Below are 24,471 nucleotides of genomic sequence, written 5' to 3'. Positions count from 1 at the left end.
AGAGCATCTGTCTCATGAAATGCCACCTCACAGGCACTTCCACTTGCCATTTACCCTGACAGGCTGAAATGTGTTCAAGCCCTCCAGGAGAGCCACCTTCCCCAAGAGGGTCCTGATTCTCGGTTATGAAAGGTATGAAATAAATAAATAAAGCCCAGCCTACATCTGGAATAAATATCAATCAACAAGCTTTTTTAAAAAGGCACTTGTATCAACCTTTTAAATTCTCACTTGGTTGTAGAGGAACACACAGAGTGAAGCAATGCAATAAAAATGTCTGGTCCCAGATATGGGATTTAAGGGTTAAGGGTACAACCTGTTGATTGCTTTCCCTCACCTAAAACATATGGATTTGCACTTCGGGGCAAACCTGCAAAGGAACCCAGTGCCCAGAGCGTGTGTGGAATTCTTGGAAAGGTCACTGGAAGGCAGAATGTGCCTAAACAAGGACTGCAGACTCTGTTGCTCCAGGGAGCAAAGATTTCCCAGCTCCACAGGCCCTGCTAAAGCCAGAGTCTGTTGCAGAAATTAAAGGGGTTCATCTATCAGCAAAGGACTGGTCAGTAATTGGTTTACGAGTATAAAAATCAGCCAAATACTCCGTTTTACCATTGGTTTCCAACATTTTTTCATTGAATAATAATGAAGGAAAGGGTAAGTAAACAATAATCAGAGCAGGGATTATCAATATGCAAAGACCCAGAGAGTTCAGTGCTCCACAGTACTCCTTTCCTCCCAAGTGAGCTCATTCCAAGTGCAGCACTCAGATTAATTCTCTCCAAAAATGTATTAGGAAGAGCAGGAAGGAACAAGAAAGAAGCTCTTCATGATAAAGCATAAAAGTAGAGTTAAAAACCTCCAGGAAACAAATCTGAATGAAGTTACCAGACAAGTATGAGAAGGTTTGAACACCTTCCTTTCTCATGTCAGAAGTTGCTGAGTGCTTTATAAATAAAATTATCCTTTTTCTGTCGGACATTCTTGCTGAAACTCTGACCCTGAGGATCCTTAGGAAGCAGCAGGACACCAGTTTGTGCAACTGGGAGAGTTGCACTGGGAACAACCCAGTTTGGGGTTTGGCTGGAAACTCCTTTGCCCAGAGCGAGGAACAGCCGAGGGTTTGGACAAGTCCCACCACAGACCCGGCACCACTGGGGGAACTGGTGCCAAACTGGTTCAGAATTAATGCACCCACAGACCTGAGGTGAACAGGAAGCACTGATGCTGCATTTTATTCCTTGGGTGATGTAAAACAAAGCACGTAGGAGGAAGAAATTATAGATGTTCTGCTTCTGTACAGATTGAGAAATGGACAATCCCGTTTCTGTAACTTTAAATTCACATTCTTGCTTTCTTTAAACTTAATATGATAGCACTTACTAAAGCTAAATATTTTAATATAGTAAAATAAGGTGGGTAAAGAAAGACAGACAAAGGAATTCTATCACTGGGATTGAAGAGAAGTTTGTTGGCAACGCTCTCAAGCACAGCTTGATGGAAAAATCCCTGGATTGCCCCATCCCTGGGAATCCAGTTTGTACCTGGATTGAACTCCATGAGTGTGATTGAGTTCCACCTCAGTGTCACCCCACAAACACAAAGTTACCAGGACATGATGTAGGAGCAGGGATTGCTGGGAATTACTGCTCCCAGGAGAACAATTCCTCCCTGTTGGGATTTAATTGGTGATCACGTTGATACAGTTGTCCACAGAATTAAACCTCATATGGACTAATTAATTAATGCCTGAAAGCAGCACTGGTGCCATCCCAATCCCACACTGCTGGATGCTATCCCTGGAAACTGCTTCCAAGGCTGGAGGTCACCCGCCCAGGCACTGAAAAGGACTTCCAGTGCTCTACCAAAATATGGGCATTTTAGAGCAGAAATCATTTTGACGTCTAATTAAAAGGACATCCCTCCTTCTTCCTTGCTAAGCTGGAACATGAGCAGTTTCTGTGGTGAATGTTTTGGTGAATTTGAGAGATTTGTGGATCTCTGCAAAACCTTCCTGCACTCCAAGGGGAAGAAAAAGCCAAACCAAGCAGGTGTGACAGAAAAAACCGCCCATGTCATTATTCCATGGGAGTTCTGACAGGAATGAACCAGCAATGAGAGATCAACTTACAAAAACCAGACAAAGAAATACATTTTTCCCATGTAGTCACCAAAAGGTCTCTTGAAAGTGCATAATATTTACCTTCAAACAAAAAACCCCAACATTTCAATGGAAGACATTAAAGCTAATTTGCACAAGCATGCCAAATTCAGCAGTTAAATTCACATCTCACATTCCTCTGCGCCGGTCTCCACACTGGATGATGTGGTGACAGATGTGGAGGAGTGAAATCAGAGCACTATCTCTTGAAAATTGCCAAAAAAGTGATTTCTCACCAGATGGAACCTGTAACAACCCTGAAGTGTTTCAACCCTCTTCCACTTGATTGCTTTTCCCCTTGCCCAGTGTGACACAGCTGAAATCCCCCAGCTCAGCAGTTCCATGGTGATATTATCCAAAGGGGTTTTATCTCTACTCTGACACGAAATTAAAAGCTGCGTTAATAACACCACCTATCAAGATGATATAAAAAAATAGTGTACTTAAGGCTGTTTAATGTTGCTTCTGGCCAAGCCTTAAAGCAGAACTCACGTCTGGAAGTTTTTATCTGAGAATTCCTGCCCCAATAGCACAATGCTGCGCCCCAGCATTAAAAGCCTCAGCTAAACATTCTGAAGACCATCTCCGTATTTCACCATTTTCTACATCTTCAAGTCCCAGCTTGATGTTTTAACCCTTTCCCAGAAGCAAATTATTCTCCTTGATTCCTCTTCAACTGGGCTCTTGTGCTTCAGGATCCCATTGGCGCAAATCTTTTCCCCAAGAACATTTAATGCCCAAGATAATGTGGGAAAGAGCTGGGTTTCCAGCCCAGTTGTCCCTTTCCCAGCAGGATTGTAGGACTGTGCTTCTGATTCACTGAAGGAAATCAGAGACCCACAGCATGGTGGGATTGCATTCCCAAAAGAAACGAGTGTTTTCCAGGGCAAAAAGCACACGGTGATCCCGCTATTTATTGCAAACCTCCAAAATTAATCATTTCTAGCATTACTTTATCTAAATCCGCGCTCAAGGAATCTGCTGTTTATCATGCCATGATCTCACTGCTGCCAGCTTCATCACAAGAGACTTTACTGAAGTTTACTTCTCCACAGAAATAGTAATATTTAAAAAAAGGGGGATATAGGATAGGACAGTAATGAAAATGTTGTCTACAGCACAAGATTAGCTGGCAAGTTCCATTTTTGAGGTCAGCAGTATCACCATTACATGGGAATTTATGTCCTTCAGTGATTTGCTGGATTGGGGAGTTTGTCTGCCTCTCCTCTTGGAAGTTGGACAATCATTACAAACTGGATTTGGAGACAACCTAGTAGGTTTTATGTCATATATTTCTCCAAAGTTAAATTGTCTGATTTCTTCTGGCTGGAAAAAATGAGAGAAGTGCAAAGATCTTTGTACTTAACCCTTCACTTTTTCTGGGATGTGTAGCCCAGAGCTCACTTAATGCAAAGCCCCTATTTATTGTTACCCTAAAATTCAGACATTCCCTAATTGTGGAGGACAAACCCAGCAGTGATTAAGAGCAGAGGAGGAAAGCGAGGCGTTGTTTGAGGTTTTCTCCCTGGATGTGCTCAGTTAGTCATCTTTTCCTGCTCCTTATTTTTCATGGCAAGCTCAGAATTTTCACCTGGGGTCCATCAAAGCCGTGCTCAGTTTTGTGTGTACAAAAGGAGAGAGAGGATGATGAGGTTACTCTGCCTCCTGCTCCGGAGGCAGCTTTGGGGTGGTCTGTTTAGATCCAAGAAATTTCTTAAAGGAGCAACAGCGGCACCAGGACTGACTCCTCCCGGCGGAGTCGGGATGCAAAAGCTGGAGCGGGGATGGGAATGGATGAATTCCTGCCCAGGGCAAGGCTGAGCTTAGGCAGCAGCCCGAGGAAGCCTGCACTGGTGGAGCTTTCCCAGGCTGTGCTTACCCTCCGGGTAAACACAGGACTCCAGACTCCGCGCTTGTCAACCCAGCGCCTTTAACGAGCACGGAGCTCGCTCTGTGAAAGGAGGAGAAACGCGCATTTCCATCACTCCTTATAAAAGAGCAAGAAAATGTCAAACATGGAGGTAAAAGTCATATTTCACGAGGGCTCAGGCCCAAAGTCGCTCTCCCTCTGCACCTGCAGGGTGAGGAACATGTGCTGGACTGCTCTGTACTGGCTCAGTGCTCAACATTTGAACTGGAGCCGCTCCAGCTTCTGAATAAATATCTCTTTGGGGGGAGAGGGAATTGCATTCCTTACTCCAAACACAGTTTTTCTTCTCTGAAATTCTGAAAGAAACGTGTACTTGTGAAACATTGGGAACTGAAATCCCTTCTACCTCCAACCTGGGCAAAGAGCCCTCCCTGCTCCTTTGGCACTGCATCCGTGACCCCCAGCCCGGCCACGGGGCCAGCCCAGGTGGGAGGGCTGCACTCAGAACGGTGTTCCTGGGGTTTTCTTCCTAAGGAAGGATGATTTCCAACAGGGAAAGTTTTGGGAATTATATGAGAGGAATTCAGAGGGATAGGAAAGCCCATTTGGGATCAAGAGCTGTGGATTCCCCCATCCCTGAAGTGTCCAAGGCCAGGCTGGACGGGGCTTGGAGCAACCTGGGATAGTGGAAGGTGTCCCTGCCCATGGCAGGGGTGGAATTGGATGATGTTTAAGGTCCCTTCCAGTCCAAACCATCCCAGGATTCTGTGATTCTACTCCAGTATCAGGATCTTGCCAGTGCAGTTGGCTCCACACAGCAGCAACAACAGATGCTGGGAAAAGGGAGCTGGGAAAGGTGCCTGGGGAGCACCAGCTGCTGCTGGAAGCCCCCTCAGATGGTCACCCTGTCACATCAGATGTGCCTGCAAACTCTGTTTGTACAAGTGGTGGTAGAATTGAGATTGGGAATAATAAGAGCAACTTTAAATTCTACAAAAACCCTTTACCATCCACATTTTAGGTGTACTGTAGAAAGAACCCAAGAATTACCATATCTGAGAACAAAGAGAGCTGTGGAAAAGCATAATGAAGGAAGCTGAACAGAAAAGAAGAAAGGAACAGATGTCAGATCATCCCTAAACAAAGTTACCAGTTTATTTTCCCACTGATTTGAATATCTAAAATATACATTTTTGCTGAGGCAAACAGGTGATTAAAATACATTAAAAATCCCAGTGAGCAAAGGGCTACACTTGCATTTGCCTGACATTTGTCAGCCATTCCCCAAGTGTCAGCACACGCGGAGCAGAGCAATAACAATATTAATTTTACAAAGGCTGGCTGTTTAATTGCAATTAACTGTGGCCTCACAAAAGGCAAGCTGCACTCTGGAGTGCACATAAGCCTCATTTATCCTGCAAGGACAGCGAGATGAAGCTGGCATGAAATATTAAGATCACAATTGCTGTTGGCAAACCTTCTGACGGGAAGCTGCTGGCTTGGATGAGCACAGATTACACAAAGGAGCAACGACGGAAAACACAGCCGTGAATCAGCCCACAAAATGTCCTTTCACTGAGGAGCATCAGGAGCGGGTGGGCTGCTGGCAGCAGGGACAGACAGGATGCTGTGGACGGCTGGAATGCCAGGGAGTGCCAGGATAACCTCTGGAGGAGGGAAGGCTGGAGGATGTTGGGTGGCTCAGCACAGTCTCCTTTATTGCAGGCACTGCTGATGAACTGAACCAGCGCCATCATCGAGCTAATTAAGGTTCTTGCCCAAACTTCTCCTGTTGGAAAGCTATCCCAGTGCCTCACAGCTCTTCCACTTGGAAAACATGAACTCAAAGCTACTGATGGCCAGTTTAGACAAATTTAACTTTGCATCAGCATTACTGTGTGCCTCGCTTGCATTGCCTGCCTTCCCGGTGTTTATGAGGATAAACGCTGTGTTCACAGAGCAGGAACATTCCCTTGGCTTGACTGAACAAGCCCAACCTGCAGCCTCACCAAGGAGCCTGGCCAGATCAGCGGTGGTCTCCAGAATCATAAACCACAGCTGTGCAGAGAATTCCAGAGATCTTTCCAGAACCTTTTACATCCCTTGCTCCACTGTTTTGCCATCAGTTCCCTGATATACCCTAGGACATCATTCGCCTGTTCATCTACCTGCCCACAGTGATGATTCCCAGTTGCTTGGTCTAAACTCCCATTTCCCTTCCTTTTTCCATCTTCTCCATGTGTGCCAAAATGGAAAAAGCACAGAGGACAGAATCTTACCTTAGAAGAAATCCAGCAAACATTCCTACCTGGAACAATAAGCGGGAACTGTGAAGTATAAAAAATTTCTTTTAGAGGGCCAGAACTGAGACTGGACCAATAATTTCCATCAAGAATCACCACCTTCCATGGTGGGCACAAGTAGGAATTAGAGCTTGGTTATGAGGAAAGGAAAATCAGGATGGGCACTAGAAGACCATGAAGGGAAGAGAGGGATTGCTAAAGGAGAACATGTGAGGCTGGACAGGGCTCAACAGCCACACACGAAGAAAAAAAAGTCAGGATCATAATGTTGGTGCTGGAAAAGGAATTCTGCAGCCTTGGGAAGTCAGTCTATCCCAAAAACAAGCCCACACATTCTGTGTTAGGAGTTTCCTAACTCCTGCACTGGCTGAAAAGCCAGCAAAGTCCCTGGGAAGATGTGAGCATCCCTGTGGTATGAACTGCTCCAAGAAATATCCTAAGGACGTGTTTGTGTGTTTTGCTAACAGTGCAGCTGTTGTGCAACGTGTTTATCCAACAACTGCAAATAATCAGGAGGTCCTGGAATACCAGTTTGTAGAGGTTTGTACAGGTAGTGGTTTGCCCTGGATCCAAGGGGTTTTTTGGGTTTGGGGTTGGTTTTGTTTTGCTCTCCCCACTTCACATGCAATATCTTGATCTAATGACAGGTGGTGACAAGCAGTGCTTCCAACACACCTTCCAAGTGAGGCTGCATCTTCTCTAAGATCCAGTCAGCACATTTTAAAGGACTACATTCCATTATAAGGAATTTGATGACATTATTAGGGCCTAATTTCTATTTGTAGTGTTCTGCAGTAAAGTTAATTTGTCCCGAAATTTGTCCTGACTGCTGTGGGAACCAGGTATTCCCCATGTTGTAGGGGACTCAATTTATTCTCTGTTGTAGGAAAGGTGTATTTAACACCCTCCTGGACATTTGCTATGGAAAACTAACCAGAAATCCCAAAAAACAAACAGCAACAATGGTACAAAGGAAGAAAAAAACCCCCAGGTGATTGAACTGCTACCAAAGCAAGGCTTTAATCAACAGAATTAATTAGTTTGAAAAGGGAAAAAATCCTTGGATTTTAGAAACGCTGACCAGAAATTCTTTCAGAGAGCGAGTTTCCACTGGAGAATGCCAAAGCTGCACAATCCAAACATTACCTGGAGAGGGTTCAGCGCTGACACATTCGCTGCAGACCTTCCCTGCTGACTCCAACCCCCCCAACAGCACTGTGAGGGTACCTGGGATTTGGGGTAACTGGGATCTGGCCCTTCCAGTCCCCAGAGCTCCCAGTTTCCAGATGGCCCCTCCAGAGCTGATTCCAGGGGCGTTGGGAAGCAGGGCTCTGGCTCCCCATGCAGAGCTGCTGCAGAGCCAGAGCCTGCAACCCTGGCTCAGCCAGACACTTTGGAGCCGTGGCTCCTAAGATTCCCGGTTTCCTGGCTTCCCTTCAGCCCACCTGGCAGATTAAAGGGCAGCCCAGAGCTTGGAAGCCTCGTTCCCAGGCCTGTGAGTGTCGGAAGGAGCCCCAGCTCTGCAGGCCGATGGCTCCACACGCCCCGGGCAGCTCACCCCGAGTGAGGGCCCTGTTCCCGTTACAGGGAATTTCACAGGTGTGGCTTCCCCTGCAATCCCAAACAATCCCACAGCTCTGCAAGGCTGAGTCCTCCCTCAGTGGAAATCATCATTCTCTGCACAACTCCCAGTTTAGTCCTTTAAAAACACAAATAAGTTTCATCCATGGGGGAGAGCAGGAGCCAGCAGCTCCCACCGATGCCTTGCCTGGAAACAGAAGCCAGACAAGATTAGGAGAATAAAAGCGGGGATTTATTGAAGGGCCTTCAATAAAGGTACACTATGGGTACAGAGCCCTAGGGCTACACCCAAAATGGACCCTGGATCATGGAGTTTCCACACTTTTATAAGTTTGGTCCATTTGCATATCAGGGTTAATTCTCCAGTTACAATTTCAGGTAGTGATATCATTACCCCAAGTTTGTTCCACCTTTCCCGAGGCTTAGTTTACATATTTCAGGGCCTTAAACAACGAGGTGTCCTTCAGGCCCAGAGAGGATTTGTTATGTCTAACAGTAGCTAACAGGCTATGTGAAGTTTTAGAGTTACACACTAAACCAGTACAGGGCCTGAAAATACAAAAGCTAAATCCTAAGGCATCACCACTTTTGGGGATTACAGAGATTCCCTGCTTGCGTTTGTGTCCCTGCAGATTTCATGGAGCTGCTCCCAGGATGTGGATACAGCACTGCCTGTGCTGCTTCCCTGCTGAACCCCTGACCAAGAGGTGCTGGGACACTCCAGCAATGCTGTGCAACAATTTCCACTGGAGCTCTCAGGAGTGGAAAAAGATCCAGGAGAGAAAATGGTGGACGTACTTTTGCAGCTTTCTAACACAGGTTTGTATGAAACAAAGAATGAAATTTGGAATAGTTTGTCCTTTGAAACGAAACAAAACTTCGAAGCAGGAAAGTAGCCCTGAAGCAGCTTTAAAACTTCATCCCACAAAGCTTTCAGATCAACCCCGAGGTCTCCTCTCTAGAGGGATGCTCTGTTAAAGCAGTTTAACTGGAGCCCTACAGCTCCATCAAGACATCTCACCCTATTTTTTTTAAAAATTATCAGCCAGAGCCCTGTGCACATTCTTTGAAGCCAATGGATGCAGATGGGCTTTAACAAGATTCCCTTCAAAAGGACAGGACCCATCAACTGTCCCTTAGAATACGAAAAGAAAAACACAGGTGTTCCTCTGGCCCCAGGAAGAGGAAATACCACACTGATTAAAACTTGAACCACACTCGCCAGGACAGACCTGAACCTCCTCCCACCCTCCTCGAGCCTCCCCTCCCCAGTTCTTCCAGTCTGATGAACAGGAAAATGGGAAAACATCATCTGCAGCTCAGCTCAGGATCTGCAGATGTAATTCAATAACCTCTAATGAGAGCCAGGGAGAGCTGGGCAGGAGCGGGGCTGGCCCAGAGGGATGGGGTGAGAGTGGGGCATCTACAAAAATCACAGTTCTCCATTTCATGTCAAAAAAACCCACCTTAATTATAACATTAAAACATCACCCAGATTCCCAAGACACTGCTTCTTATTCCTAGACGCTCTTCCAAAACCCCCTTTTCCAAGTCCTTCCCCTTCCAACAAGTGAGATTTCATCCTGCTCCCTCTCCCTTCCCTTTCCCTACCCAGGCTTCATTTTTTGAGCAAGGCTGAAACACACCCTTGAGCACTTCAGAGCTCCACACCCTGGTTTATATTAATATAGAGAAACTACTTAAAATATCCCAGCTCACTGTTTCCAAAGGTCTTCTCTCCTGACTGGGAGCTGCTGGGGATTGCTCTGAGCTGGGAGAGCCAGGCACTGCCTCAGCCCTCAAAGTCTGGAGCTCTGATCTGCTGGGAAAGCCACGGAGACAGAGGGAGCATCCTCTGGGACCTGAGTCAGATCTGCTTTTCCTGCTGCAGCAACGCCTTTTGGAACAGGAGAAGAAGCTTTGGAGCAGAAGGAGGAGCTCTGGAGCAGCAGGAGAAGGGGTCATGTGAGGGCTCTGCCTCCTCTGTCCTCTCCAGACACTCACAGATCCCAAATGCACCATGGTGTGCAGAGCAAGTGTTAAATAAGGAATTCTCTTAATGCTTAAATCTCAATGAAACCACAGCAGCTTTTTTTTTTTTTTTTTCCCAAAATCAGGCCCACCAATGCTTGCTTTCTTTAGGAGCCAAACAACATTCTTGGAGAGCAGCTCAATATCTCCAGAGGTGTAAATCACCACCCTCTATCTTATTAGAAACATTTGAAAGAGGGCAAGTGCTTTCAAAGCCATAAACTTGGGATTCCATACATGTTCCAAAGCTGCAGCGAACACACATTCCTGACTCAAACTGGTTTTAATTTGCAGTCCCTTGAAAGCACAAATGCAAAAGTCTAAATACTGAATCAACTTCAATAACAATAACAAACCATTGAAAAAGTTGTCCGTTTGCAACTTCTTAAAATAAACTGGAAATAGGAATCACTCAAATGCCAAAGGCAATGCTGTGGCTGTACGTCCAGTGCAAAGGCAGTGAGAGCTCCCAGGAAAATGCAATCCCTGCTCCACCATGGATTATTTATGGTCACAAGCCTGACAGAGCATTGGAAACTAAAGCACCAATTCTCTCTGCCTGCTGCAGAAGGCTGAAAATTCACAATGAGAACAGTGGAATGAAAACCACATGAGAGCTGAAGAGAAAGGAAAAATTGCCACAGCCTTTGTGAACACGAGTCCCAAGGAGATAAACCCATACCTGGAAGCACAGGGTGGGCAGCCACAGCCCCAGTTTCTGGGGACTGGCAGGGTGCCCTTTGCTCTCCAGCAAGTCTTTAATTAAAGATATTCATATTATCTCCAACCACAATCGTTGTCCCAGTGCTCCCTGAGGAAATCCCAGCACCAGCTTTGGAATGAGCGGAGCTTCCAAATACACCTGAAATGCACAAACCCACCAAAACTCCTGCTCCAAGAGTGCACAGGATAAAATGCACTCCCTGGTGCAAACATCCCTCATTAAATACACCAGTCCCTTGTGGAGATCCTCAGGGAACAGGGACTACTGTGGAACACGAGCTTTGGGAATTGGGGAAGTGCAGGTTTAAATCATAACTGGGAAGGAAATGCTTTTCTTCCCATATGGAAACTGCAAAAATGGAAATACTTCCGAATACTTTTCAGTACTTGATTAGAATTTAAAATCAAAATTACAAACTTTAAAGGAAAAATGGAAAGGAAAAAAACCTGCCCTTAAATGTGTGATTTCCTACAAAACTTTGGTTTTAATAAAGAAGTAGACTTTTTCCCTGAATGCAACACTTCAGGCAAGTTTATCTGTCAGGCATCAGGAATTTACAGTATTTTACCAGCTCAGCTTGCTGCTCTGCATTCAGAGAAAGCACCTATTGTCAGCAGCTGGGGAAGTGCTGAATAAAAAGCACAGAGTAAGCGTCATTTAATCACTGGGGAGCTGCCTTTTCTCCCTAATCCATTGTCAGGAGAAAATGCTGCATTATGGAAAGCTGATTAGGGACAATATGGACTCCAACTGGAACATGGGACACATCCAGAAGCTTTGGTCCAGGGCACCAAGGGTTCAGGAAATATTATTAACCTCAAGTGTTGTCACTTAGCAATTGGATTTTAGCCCATAGACAGAAAGTATTCGACCTATGGGCATCCAAAAGTGGATCCTCATCCCTGGCAGTGTCCAAGGCCAGGTTGGACAGGACTTGGAGCAGCCTGGGATAGTGGAAGGTGTCCCTGCCCATGGCAGGGGTGGAATGGGATGGGATTTCCCATCTTCCAACCCCAACCAGTCTGGGATTCAGCCTCAGTTGCTCTGTGATTTTATGTTCATTCCTCAGAAATCTTTAAAGACGTTGAATATATAAGAGATGCAAATCACAGGTCTCTAATAACAAACTTTCCAAACATTGCTCATCAGTTCAGCTTGGTTTAACACAGGAAAAAAGCAGTGGGACTATAAATAAGGTGTCAGAGTTAATAATGCCTTGCAATTATGCATTGCATCCATATATGTGTATATAAAATATATTATCCTACATATAATGATCTCCCACTGGCCAGCAAACATCAAGAGGCAAGAACAATAAGAACAACTTCCAAGCAGGCTTTAAAATCCTGAGTTTCCCAACAAGTTGGAACAAGGAAAAACATGCCATGACCTTACAAACAAAGGCTTGTGCTTCTCTGAGTACCCAGGGACTTATAAAAATATGCCAAAAATACTGGAAGATGAGGCAATAAATTCTGTCAAGTGAATCTTTATTAAATCCTCATTGCTACCCTTGGAAGCAAAATTAAGTCATTTCCAATTATTACCTCTGAAATGATGAAAATGTGGTGCTTAGATGGAATTAGTGTGGAAAAAAGAAGCCAAGCATTTTTTTCCAGTAGGAAAAACAAAAGCATGGCACAGGTGTTCCTGCAATAGTAACACCTGAGGCTGTGATGTTTTCGGGTCAGAGGAGGTGACAGAGGTCAGATCAGGGCAGTGCCTTGATGGGAGACCTCCAGGAGAACTCAAAATGCCCCAGGGAATCCTGATGGAGATTCCCTGAAGGTGACACAGCACTGGGAGCAGCTGAGGAGGTTCAGGACTCGAGGAGACCATGGAAAAAGCAAATCAACAGTGGAGTGAGGGACTTGTGTGGTTCTGCAGGGGCTGCTTCCCAGGGGAGACAGGTCTGAACCACTTGTGGTTATTCCAGAAGCAAGGAGGGAGTTATGAACTCAGGGAAATGGAGCGTTTCATTCACAAAACAACCCCAATGCAAAAAACAGCGAAGCAGAACAAACAAAAAACCACAAAATCTGAGAAAACCTAGGGGAAAATCCTCTGAGGAAGCAGCACAAAGGAGGAAAACCTCGTCAGGATCCAGACACAAAACGAGTCACTGCAAGGTGAACCAGGAGGGGGGTGCTCCCTGGCAGGAACTGCTCCTGCCCATATTCTGATCCCCCAAAATGATGAGGAATTAATTCCCTTGTACCTCACCCCTCTGGACTGAACTCTAGGCACAGCTTGGATCAAAGGCTCTGTTATCTGCAGCAAAGGAAGTTTCCGTGATGGTTTCCATCTCCACTCTTCAATCAAAACGAGGAAAAGCTTTCCCGAGGCAGAAATAAAATCAAATCCTCCTACAGAACTGTGCCCTTCAAGTTCTGCTTTTGGTGGGTTTCTCACCACCCCACCCCTTACATTTTTCTATATTATATCCCAGTTTCTGTGGTTTAGTCATGGGATAAGTCTCCCAAACCTGTGGATTAGCAGAGGGATGAAAGGCACTGGTACACAGGAATTAAAGACCTGGTTTGCCCTTTGAAGTGAGTGACTGAAGGCTGCCAGCTTGGAAAGAGGAAAAATACTTTTCCCTTGTGTGACAACACAGCTCCCATGGATCCCTTCTCATGAGGAATTCTGCAGGCAGAGTTACTTACATACATATATTATATAGTTTTTAAGATATATATATATGTATCAATATTTTATTTCTATTTTATATTTCTATTTTAATATTTATTTTTACTTTAATTTTTATATATTTAATTTATATATATAAAACTTATAGTGTGTGTATATATATATACACAAACTATGTGGTCCATGTATAAATGGAAATCCAGGCCACACCTGCCCTGTATGACACCTCCACACTGCAGCTCTTCCCTGAACACCCCAAAAGAAGATGATGTTATTATTATTTCCAGGAATAAATCAGTTTTCAGGGATTTAAATAAACAAGGAGTTTCTATAGAGTTAGAGGAAGTTACCCTGAAACAGGACATGAAATCCATGAGAATTTGCTAGGCTTTAGTAAGACTTCCCACATTTCCCAACCAACAGCTCAAGCTTTTCCCTTTTTTTTCACAATAAGACATTTTTAGCAGACAAGTTTTGAAGGAGAAGCACAGGAATGGTGTCTCCATGAAAGCCCTGCAGCACAGCAGGGACACAGGCAGCTCTGGAAGTGAAAAGACAGTAGTTCTTTTCCCTGTTTCTGCCCTGTGTGCAGACACATTTCCTCTGGATATTCTCCATTATGCCAGAACCTGTCCTGCACGTGACTTTGGCACAGGATCCCAGTCTGGGAGTTCCTCTGGGAACCTTACAGGAGAGAAAGAGAATAGCCTGGAAATCACTTGATAAATTATGTGTTACTGATCAAAACCCACTGAAATTCAATGCCAATCTCATGCTGACCCAGCAGATTTCAGGTCAAGCTCAGCTTGTAAACCCACACTTAATTCCAGTGTTGGAATTTGGAGTGCCTACATTTTCAGTAGGAAAATACCCAATTTCTGACTTTGCTGGAATCTCTGTTTGGCTCAGGCTGGGAGAGCTGGGATTGTTCAGCCTGGAGAGGAGAAGGCTCCAGGGAGAGCTCAGAGCCCCTGGCAGGGCCTGAAGGGGCTCCAGGAGAGCTGCAGAGGGACTGGGGACAAGGCATGGAGGGACAGGACACAGGGAATGGCTTCCCAGTGCCAGAGGGCAGGGCTGGATGGGAGATTGGGCAGGAATTGTTCCCTGGGAGGGTGGGCAGGCCCTGGCACAGGGTGCCCAGAGCAGCTGGGGCTGCCCCTGGATCCCTGGCAGTGCCCAAGGCCAGGCTGGACATTGGGGCTGGGAGCATCCTGGGACAGTGGGAGGTGTCCCTGCCCATGGCAGGGGTGGGAATGGATGAACTTTACAGTCCCTCCCAACCCAAAGCATTCCAGGATTCTGTGCCTCCAGTCACATTACAGATTCAAAATTTATAAAGGATCAAAGCTGAGACCAGATCCAGCAAGGAAAACACCTATTTATTTCCAAATGGAAGAAGCATGGAGCAATCCTGGAATATCATTGCCATGAGAAGCAAAATCTGGAAATTTGAGCACTGGATTACCAGCAGGTCCCAGAGCTCCACTTGAAGCCCATTTTTGCTGTGCCTGGGCTGGAGTTTAAAGCCAGGCCTGCCTTGCACAGGGCCTGGCAGGTGCCTCTCATTTCTCCATGCGTGGTTACAGAGCACAGCTCTCTCTGGGCAGTCAGGTGCATCTCTACAGCACATTTCACTCCATCCTCCAGCCACAAACGAAGCAATGAATGATTAACTTGTTGAGAAATTAAAACCACCTTTCTCTTGAGCAGGATGGTGCTTTCTGTGGCTATTTTTTTTTCATTATTTCCACAAAAGATGGAAATAAAACATAACACAAACCCCACCATTGCCTCAGCACTTTGCTGAAAATCATGGGAATTGCCAAAATATTCTGTGTGTTGTACAGAAATAGAGGAGCCAGGTGCTGATTACTGGAGGCCATAAAGATTCACTAATTAACACCTGCAGCAAACGTGGCCCTATCAAAGCAAACACTGCCAAAGACAAGAATTACAAGAACCAAATGAATTTAAATCAATTACCACTGTTCACATACAAAGTACCCAATGACTGGGTCACATTCCTAGAAGTCATGCTGCTCATCCCATGGGAAAAATGATTCCCTCCAGCTACGAGCCCAGCAGTCACACACTGAATTATCGCAATTGTTACGTTGCTCATTTATTATAATTTTCAATAAAAGCAATCAGATTTTTAGCCTCCAGTTTGCAAATGAATCCCCACAATTGATTGAATCCTTCCAATTGAATCCTTACAATTTTCTGCTTAAAAATTTCTGTGATCAAATTAGAATTTGAATCTTCGCATTTACGTCGCTGTCACAGAAGTAGCAAATAAAGACTTGGACAAAATAAAAGTTTGCCAACAGTTTCATGCACAGACTGAATAAAATGGGAATCATCTCTCAAGCCCAGCAACCTCTCACAGTGACCACATGGGAAATAAAAAGGACGAACAAACCCAAAAATCTTTCCCACATTTAGGCAGGAGACAAAAATCTGCCTCCTACCCCTCCCAGGTGCACAGTCCAGAGGCCAACATGGGCTGGTTAAAGCAAAATGAAAGATAAATAACATAAATAAACCCAGGGAATGGCTGGAGATGTTCAGCCCAGTGTTGAGTGGAGCAGGTCTGTAAATCCACTACAGCACAACCCCCCAAAAATTCTGTATTTAACTAAAATATGGCCAAAAGTATCCCCTGGAAGTAAACCCAGCCCGGGCTGCACTTCAAGGGCTCACCTGCTGTCCAGAACTTTTCCATTAGGAAGCAACTAAAATCCAGGATAACCCCACTGGAAGTTGAATCAATTTCTGTTTTCTGGGTTTTTCTGAGCACTCAAGAATCCCCTCTGCATTTTCACCTTTGAGGAAGGAACTACTGAAAACCAAATACCAAACAGAGCTGTTTCAAAGCTTAAAAATGAGAAAAAGCTGCTGGTCAGAAAGTAAATAATTTAGAATAGATTCAAACAATTAGGATTAACCAGCTTCAGTTCTATTCTTTTTTTAAAAAAGACTGCTTGATTATTTTGGGCTCTGTTTTGGAAACCATTTCTACCTTGTTTTTCTTGGGAAAACAATTTCACGCTACAAAAAAGGCATCAAGCGATGAAAAGCATTTGTTTCTTTCTAGTTCTTAAGTAAAGCCAGCAATGTTGAACAGGTCAGATATAATAAATACAGCTATTTCAAGGCAAAGAAAAAGGTTTTCCTGGCCTAACTTTGAGTGACAAGAGAAAATTTTTCCCAGCTTGCAACTCCACTTTATTAAAAGTGCTCAATTTTATTTAATTGGATATATATGGGTATGTTATATTGGGCTGCTTTGTTGCATTTTTCAAATCAATCTTCCACCACTGAAGCAACATTTTCAAGTGAGTGGATGTTCTGGACACCTTGAAAAGTTCTGCTCTGTGGCAGCCACAGCCTCCTAGCCCATATTTTTGAATTTTGGATACTTGGATTACCCCGGCAGGAAGGCGATAGGCCTTGAATGGAGCTTTTTGTTCAGCCCTCTAATCGCTTCCAGCACTTGCCCCAGCCCACAAGATCCACACCAAATTTAGTCAGACATCCAGGCCAGACATGAGGGATTTCTCTGCAGATCACTCAACTCCACCCGTTTAACAATTTCAGCTTCTTGAGGGCGAGGAGGAGACAGCAAGGCAGCTTAAAAGTTAATAATTCTGGCTACAAACCTCCCCAAGTCCTGGGAATTTGCTATTTTTATTAAAACAAAACAAGAATCATCCATCCGTAGCTGTTTTCAACCCTGTATCCTGGGAATGAGGGCTGCTGGAGATAGACACAGAAACACAACTACTTTTAAGTCCAGTTTGCCACATAATAATCCTGGAGCTCAAGTGCTCTGTGTTTCCCCATGAAGACACCAAAACATTTCAGTCAGCTCGAAGCAACTCCTCTCTTCCCCGTTTGTCTCAGATTTGTTACCAAGAGTTTAAACTTAATAGAAGGAGCTGGTAGGCAATTTGTACTCTTGCATTAAATTATTGTGGTTTAAACCCACTCAGTTTGATCTTGTCGCACTGATCCTCTCCCACACACAAAGGGAATTATTTCTATTCCCCAAGATGATTTCCCAGTTGGAAAAGGGCAGAGAGGGTGGTGGAAGATCCCCCAAAGAGAGCCTGGCCTTGCCTCGTGCTGAAGGCGCAGGACGGGCGCTCCAGGCGGGAATCTCCTGCTGGGTTTCTCCTTCCCCACCCTCCAGAGGGTTGGAGATTTTGGAAGAAGCTCTCTCTGGGATGGGCAGTGCCTCGTGGGAGAATCTGGAGAGGAACAAGCTCTGGGTGAAACCACAGGGCTGCCTTGGGGAGCGCAGGGCCTGCCGGGAGCCCATGAGAACCGCGCCGGATTCCAGCCCCGAATTCCAGCCCCACGCTCCTCATTTGGAAGCAATTGCCCTGTGCAATCCATCAGGAGGGGCCACAGAAGATAGCTTTGTGAAGTGGAAAAAAACGAGTTCTTAATTTATATATGACAATTAAACCAAATTGGATTGATTTCTTTTTTTTTTCCTTCTTTTTTTTTTTTTTTTTTTTGGAAGACTTTAAAATGAACTCTAAGTCAGAAGATCTGCCAAGGCTCCCTTCCCTAATTAAACACATAACTAGTATTAAAAACCTTTTTAACCCAGCTGCTGAGAGCCTGTGGAATTGTGGAGATGTATAGTTTGTGGGAAACATTGTGTTCCTTCTTGGATTCTTCAGCTTTCAGAAAAGACAGCATGTGAAAACTTTCCATAAATACAAACTGGGGTTTCTAATTAAACTACCGTCACTTCTATAGAATAAGCGAGAAGCCAAATGAAAGCTTAGACAAATATTTTTAAAGTAACCAGCTTCAAATGAAATGCACAACTTCTCACTGCAGACATACCTTTAGTAACTCAAGCAACAGGTTTTTTAAAATAAGTAATAAAATATCCCTGATTTAGACATGGCATTGCCACCAAGAGACTGCCAAACACCAAGGGTGTGGGTAATAAAAGAGGTAAAACTGAACTTTAGAAGGAAATTCCTTCTTTGGCTCAGAGTTCAGAGCAAGATGACAGAAATTACAGAAAACTCCTTTTTGCTCTCCAATTTAGGAGTTTATTTATCAGTGTTGATTATTGGAGAAGAGACACGACGAGTTTGATCTTGAACTCCCTCCATCCTACTGGAAGGGCACAACAGGAAATATTTTATACTTGCCCAAGGAACTGAAGTGTTCCCTCTGCAGCATTTGCTGGTTTATTGCTCTCGGATCGGCTCTGCAAGAACACAGCTCTGCAGGTATTACACGCTCAAAGCTCTCCAGTTTAGAAAAACAGAGCAACTGAGAAATATCAAAGGCCTAATCCTGTGGAAACAGCTCTGTCTTTGAAAAATCCAAGTGTTTGCAGCCCTAAAGTAGCCAATTTAGGGTACATTTGTAAGGCCCCGCTGGGGTCAGGCTGACTCACACTTACATCACCTCATTCCCAGGATCCCCAGTCAGGCTCTGTCAAACATCTCCTTTGGAATCCGGCCCGAGCCATTTAATGCCTTGTGCAGAAAATCCTTCCTACCTGGTTGGGATCATTTTAAATTAATGGATCGGGCAGCCAGTGGCTCCTGCAGTCCCCCAATGCCCATTTCCCCCTTTCAGCCCAGCTCTGCTACAATAGGTTCATTGTATCTCTGCAGGGTATCTTACACCGAATCTCAAAATTAATAACCTGGTTCCAGCTCCAGGAGTTCCGTGCCTGAACCTGGGAGGATCCTGTTTCCCAGGTGGGGTATCCTGGCCATCCATCACCACGCTGGGCAGTGACACTCTGGGGGCTTCCCGGTTCCACATCCACCCCATCCACAGGGAAGAACGGGTCTTTAGCAGGGAATTGGCTTTGTCGTTCACTGATGTGGATCCGGGTGTCTGCCGCTGTCCCAGAGTTATCCAGAGGGGTTTTCACCTCTTTTCCATACCAGCTGGAGGCTCTGAATGCCCCACTGTGCTGCACTGCTCACACCTCTGGAAAGGACGGCCCTAAGGGGAAATGGGCTCTTCATTCCCATTAACACCTCCGGGCTCTGTCATGGGAGCACCTTGGCACCTCTGTACTCACAAACCCGCCGTGGCCTCACCCTGACAGCAGCAGCAGCAGGAGGTGGCTGTGAGGAGCTCCACCAGGGCCTTTGGAGACCTGATCTGCTCCCTTGATCATAGCTAAGGAATTAAAATGACGTTATGGCTTTTCTGATTTCAGCAGGAAATCCCCCAAACTGCCTCCCAGCTCATCTCCCTGCACAAGAGCTGGGAAGATCCTTCCCATCTTTCCACGCTTCAGTCATCACTACACGACCTGAAGCCTTTATCAGAGCAGATTCCCTATGGAATTTTCATAGTCTCAAAGGGATGTAGCAAAGGCTATTGGAAATCTCTGGTGCAGGAGCTGCTGTAACCATTCTGCAAACCCCAGTATTTGTTTTAAAGACATCTCTGGAGGTGAAAAATGGCTCTACTTCATTGTTAAGAGACAATGTCACAGGCAGTTAATCTCCACCATTTATTTTATATCATCCAAACCAAAATATTGATACATCTGGACAAACTCAGTGCAAGGAAAGAGCACATTCCCAAAGCATTCATGAACACAAGCAGCAGATCATAAATTGTAACTATCCAGAACTGACCCCAATTAAGGAATCTGCCCAGGGAGGAGGTAGGCAGCCGCTCTGGCTGGGTTCATTCAGCCCGTTGGTAGAAATTCTGAAGGTTAAATTAAAATTATCATCAGCTTGTCGGATTGGCCTCTCCTGAGTCCCAGAGTTAAGACAGTCTGAGCTACAATAAACCCCCCCAGCGTAGGTCAAATATTTATTCAACTGTTGTGCCCAAGAGACTCCCACAAACTCAGGAAAAAACATTTAAATGTTTCACTCGGACTGAGCTCAGGATTGCACATTCACAGGAGGCTCCTGCTGGGATTCAGTGGCAGGGAAATTCAGGATGAGTCCCTCCAGGAGCTGTTTGAGTTATTCCAAGCACTCTGCTGCTCATGGTGAAAAGGTGAGTTGTGCCAATCCTTCCTGAAGGAAATTTGTGCTACAAGGCCCAGAACTGCCAGCTGTGCACTGGGAGTCATGTAAGATTATTAACTCCTGTTTTAAACCCAGAAATATTTGAAAGATAATGAAAAAAAATTCCTAACAACAAAAACCAGAAATATTTTTAAAAAATCCTCTACCACCTCCAAATTTTTCTCTCCTGTCCCTTAAAGAAATTCAGCCAAGTTGATGACTGTGAGATTCCTGGCTCTGAAAGCAGCAGGATCAGTGCAGGAAGCGATCACCCAGTGCAAGACAATGAACATCATCACTATTTCAAAACATCAGAGAGAAGGAAAAAGAAATTTCTAGACAGAAGCCTCCAGCTGAGCTGAAATGTCTCCTGCATGGCAAAGACAAGCACACGAGTGCACAGCATTTCAGTTTATCCTCTCTACACCTCTAAATTACATTAATGGAAACCGTGACCTTGACATTTCCATTGCAGTACTCTTTTAAAAGGCAACAGAAAAGTAGGAATTCATCTAGCTTATCTTTATTTTTAGGAAAATACTTCTTTGCCATCGGTAACAAGATCTCACCGCTGTCTGACCTCAAAAGAAACCTAAACAATGATTTCTGCACCATTGTGGAAATTATAAAAAAACCCAGTAGCATTCCTTCCCATCATGTCTTATTTTACAATAAAGAGGTACTTTCCTGGCATCAAAAAACCCCTCAATATTTAACATTCCCTTTAAAATATCTACAGCAAGTCACTCAACCTGGACATAAAAGTTGGGCATTAACTGACTTTAGTCATCTTCCTTTCTCTGTAAATGAACAAAAACAACCTCTGAGTGAGGAAGACCCCATGCAGCTGAACTTTACAAATTCAGATTTTGTGTCTGCTGGCTCACACAAAGCTGTGTGTGCTACACAGACCTTATCTGTAATTAATATCAGCTCTGGATTTGGTTATTGACACAAACAGCCTCCAAGGAAACCATAGGTAATGGTTAATAATTAACTACAAGCATCTGGAACAACAAATTGATAGAAAAAAATCACATCATTATACATTGAAAACTCAATCTGAATAATGTAAGGAAAAATGCTATCTGAAAGCATCAATTTGTTTTTATTCAAAGAAAGAGAGGCATGTCCAAGGCATTCTGTGGATTTCATCATTCTTACCACTACTTTTTAATTGAAAAAAATTAGGAAAAGCACAGATAGTAACCCTACAACCAACTTCAGTACTAGTTGTAGAAATATTAGGGTAAAAGGCTCAAATAGTGTCATTCCTTTCATTGGAAGCACCATTTTAAAATACTGCCTTTAAAAACTCGGAGTTATTTTTTCCCATTGACACAACATCAGCGAAAGCCACAACGTGTGACATTTAATGCCATTTAATTTAATATCATTTACCTACATCTTCATACAGACATGCAGGGAACTGCAGCGTTTCTACCCCTTAGGACTTCCCAGTTCAATACTTTGGAAAAAGTACTGGGAGAATCCCTGGGGAGGGACATGGCTTGATTTTTATGGGAAGCCATTTGAATTTCATGTGCTTACGAGCTCTTGCCACAGCCCTGTGCTCCTGACACAACAGCTCAACTCAACGAGCTCCTTGGGAACGAATCAAGTTATGAATCAAGTAACAAACAACGACTGTCCCGGTAGCTTCACAGATCTTATCACTGGAAAATAATGCTTGGAATGTGCCTCATCCCAGTGCCCACATTGCAGCCCCTCCTGACCCCCTGCAAGCCTTAAAGCCCGGGCAGAGCTGCACAGGCAAACAGGGCTTTGACCCGGGCACTCGCTTGGATGAAATCAGATTTATTCTCAGCAATTACTGGAGCCGCTCGCAGCTTTCAGGCAGCAAATAAAGGAAAGGCAAATCCATAGGCTGCTGGAGTGAGACTAATGATGATCTATGCCTGACACTGGAAGTGCTAAAACTGGGCTTGTTGGGCAATTGTGCCCTGTGCCTGCAGTCTGGCCACTGCCTCTGCAGCCAGGAGCCTCCAGTTGCTGGAGCTGCTGCTCACAGTAATTTCTTTTGTTGTCCAGATTTTGTTGTTTGGCCAAGTCCTTGCTCAGCTTCTGCTGTGGAGAGAAGAGGCCAAGGCTCAGCCACCATTCAGAGGTCATTTGGCTTCAATTTCTGTTTGCAACAAGCTTTATAAACTCCAATCTCACCAGGCAAGCCCTTGGATTTATTGCTCTGACACCTGCACTGCAGCCAGGCAATGGCAGAAGAAAAGAACAGATCCCAGGGCCATGACATTTTGCACAACTTCCCTGACACAAGCACAGCAAAAAAACAAAAAAACCAAAACCAGTCAGTACTCATGTTCATGTTCTTGCTGGGTTATCCAGAATATCCACTGCTTTCTTCCGGAAAAAAACAGCAGAGGAAAAAGCTGTGGTGGGCAGGTGCTATGACACAAACTCTGCTGCACAATTCAGAGGATCACTTCAGTGACCAGGCAGAGAAATGAGTCTGCAGCTGGGTGATTTCCCACTCCAAGCAGAGAAAAGCCACAGTTATCCCACAGATATGGTCTCCAACAGCAGATCCAACAAAAAATGAGCAGGACAAACATGGAGAAAAGAAAAGAATCCTCACCTTTTTGCTACTTACCTGAATCAAATTACGTGTGTTTTTCTTGATCAAATTGCAGTTATTTAAAAACATATAATTTAATCTAAAAGCAGCTGACCCAAACACCCCAAAAACCCAGCACTGAGCAATGCATCCAGCAGAAGTTGGGAGAGGAAGTGTGAGATCTCAGAGCCGCTGGATACCTGGACACTCTGTGCATTCAGTGGCATCCAGATCTCCCCTCTCATGGACTTACAGCTGTGCAGTGTGTGGATACCAGTCCAGATTCCACATGTTTCAAACAGATTTAAAAGGTAAAATGCCATGTAAGCCAGCAAGAAGAAGACAGGTTCTTATTTGCGCATTTTAATACCAACTTGAAGGAATTGCAGGTTTTACAAAAAGCAGGTGTGGGGAAAGAGAACAAACTGCAGATTTTTCCACAAAACCCCAAAGGCTCCCACCACAGAGGCCTTCAGTGAGGTGTCCTATCATAGGACAGGCTGAGTTGGAAAGGATCCATCAGGATCAGAGACCAACTCCTGCCCCTGCACTGGACACCCCAAGAATCCCACCCTGAGCAGAGAACACAACAAATAACAGCCCTGAGGAATCACAACTAGAAACCACAAGTCTGCATTAAAGTATTTCCCAAATTAAACATGTTATAATTTAAAGAAAAGGAGAAAAGGGAGTAACCACAGAGGCCTGAGCCAACCCGCTCTGCAAAGGCCACTGGAATCTGTGCTCCAGTCCCTGAGGTAAATGGGTGACCTGGTCACTGGGACACCACTACAATGAGGAGTCAGTCACACCGTGTGAGACTCGAGGAGGCTGTTTGATTTTTGTTGTTGTTGCTCCTTTTCAGGAACATTCAAAAGCTGCCACCTCCAATCCATTCCCTGGAAAACACGTTTGCTGTTCCCGCACTTCCCTCTACCCCATTCCTCCCCTGGCACGTGAAGGGAGAGTGACCTAAACACCATCCCATGGCCATCACTGATTAGCAGCAGCCAGGGGCCAAGCTTCAGCTCGAACTGCTATAATTACAAGACAAAAAGCCCACCAGCAACAGAACCACCACGTTAAAGCCATACTCTGCTCCCTCCCCGAGCAGCCCCAACAATGGTCCCATTGTTCCGCAGCCTCATCTCTGCCCAGGGCCACCCACATCTTCCCTGCTCCAGGGAGAAGTCAGAATCTTCCAGCTCAATAGACAGCCAGGGAGAGGAGAAAGCATCTTTACAAGGCTTGTTCATTTTTCTTGGATAAGAGGAGAGCTCAGCCTTTGCCTCCAAGCAAAGGCCCTGAAAGGAAGAGAATGAGTTTGAAGTTTTGAGGATGGACAAGCCTCCGACACTCAGAAATTCTGTATCACACAAGACTGATCTCCTCCGAGTACAAGAGGCCTCGGGTGAAAACGATCCCTCACAGCCCCGTGGCCGGGAGCCAGCAGGAGGCTGAAACACAAAGGAGGCATCGTGCTTGCCTCAAGATGTCAGGAGCTTTTGATAAATTCAGATTCATTCTGGTAAATGAA

At 44.9% G+C, this 24,471-nt stretch overlaps 1 protein-coding gene across 2 annotated transcripts in view; it reads right to left on the bottom strand.

Moving 5' to 3' along the window:
• Positions 1-24,471, bottom strand: part of ROR1 (receptor tyrosine kinase like orphan receptor 1) — a 147,138-nt gene that overhangs the window by 94,814 nt on the left and 27,853 nt on the right. The gene's annotated exons all lie outside the window — the stretch shown is intronic.

The sequence above is a fragment of the Corvus moneduloides genome, chromosome 9, assembly GCF_009650955.1.
Source record: "Corvus moneduloides isolate bCorMon1 chromosome 9, bCorMon1.pri, whole genome shotgun sequence".
Lineage (NCBI taxonomy): Eukaryota > Metazoa > Chordata > Aves > Passeriformes > Corvidae > Corvus > Corvus moneduloides.
This window is presented reverse-complemented; position numbering and strand designations above follow the sequence as displayed.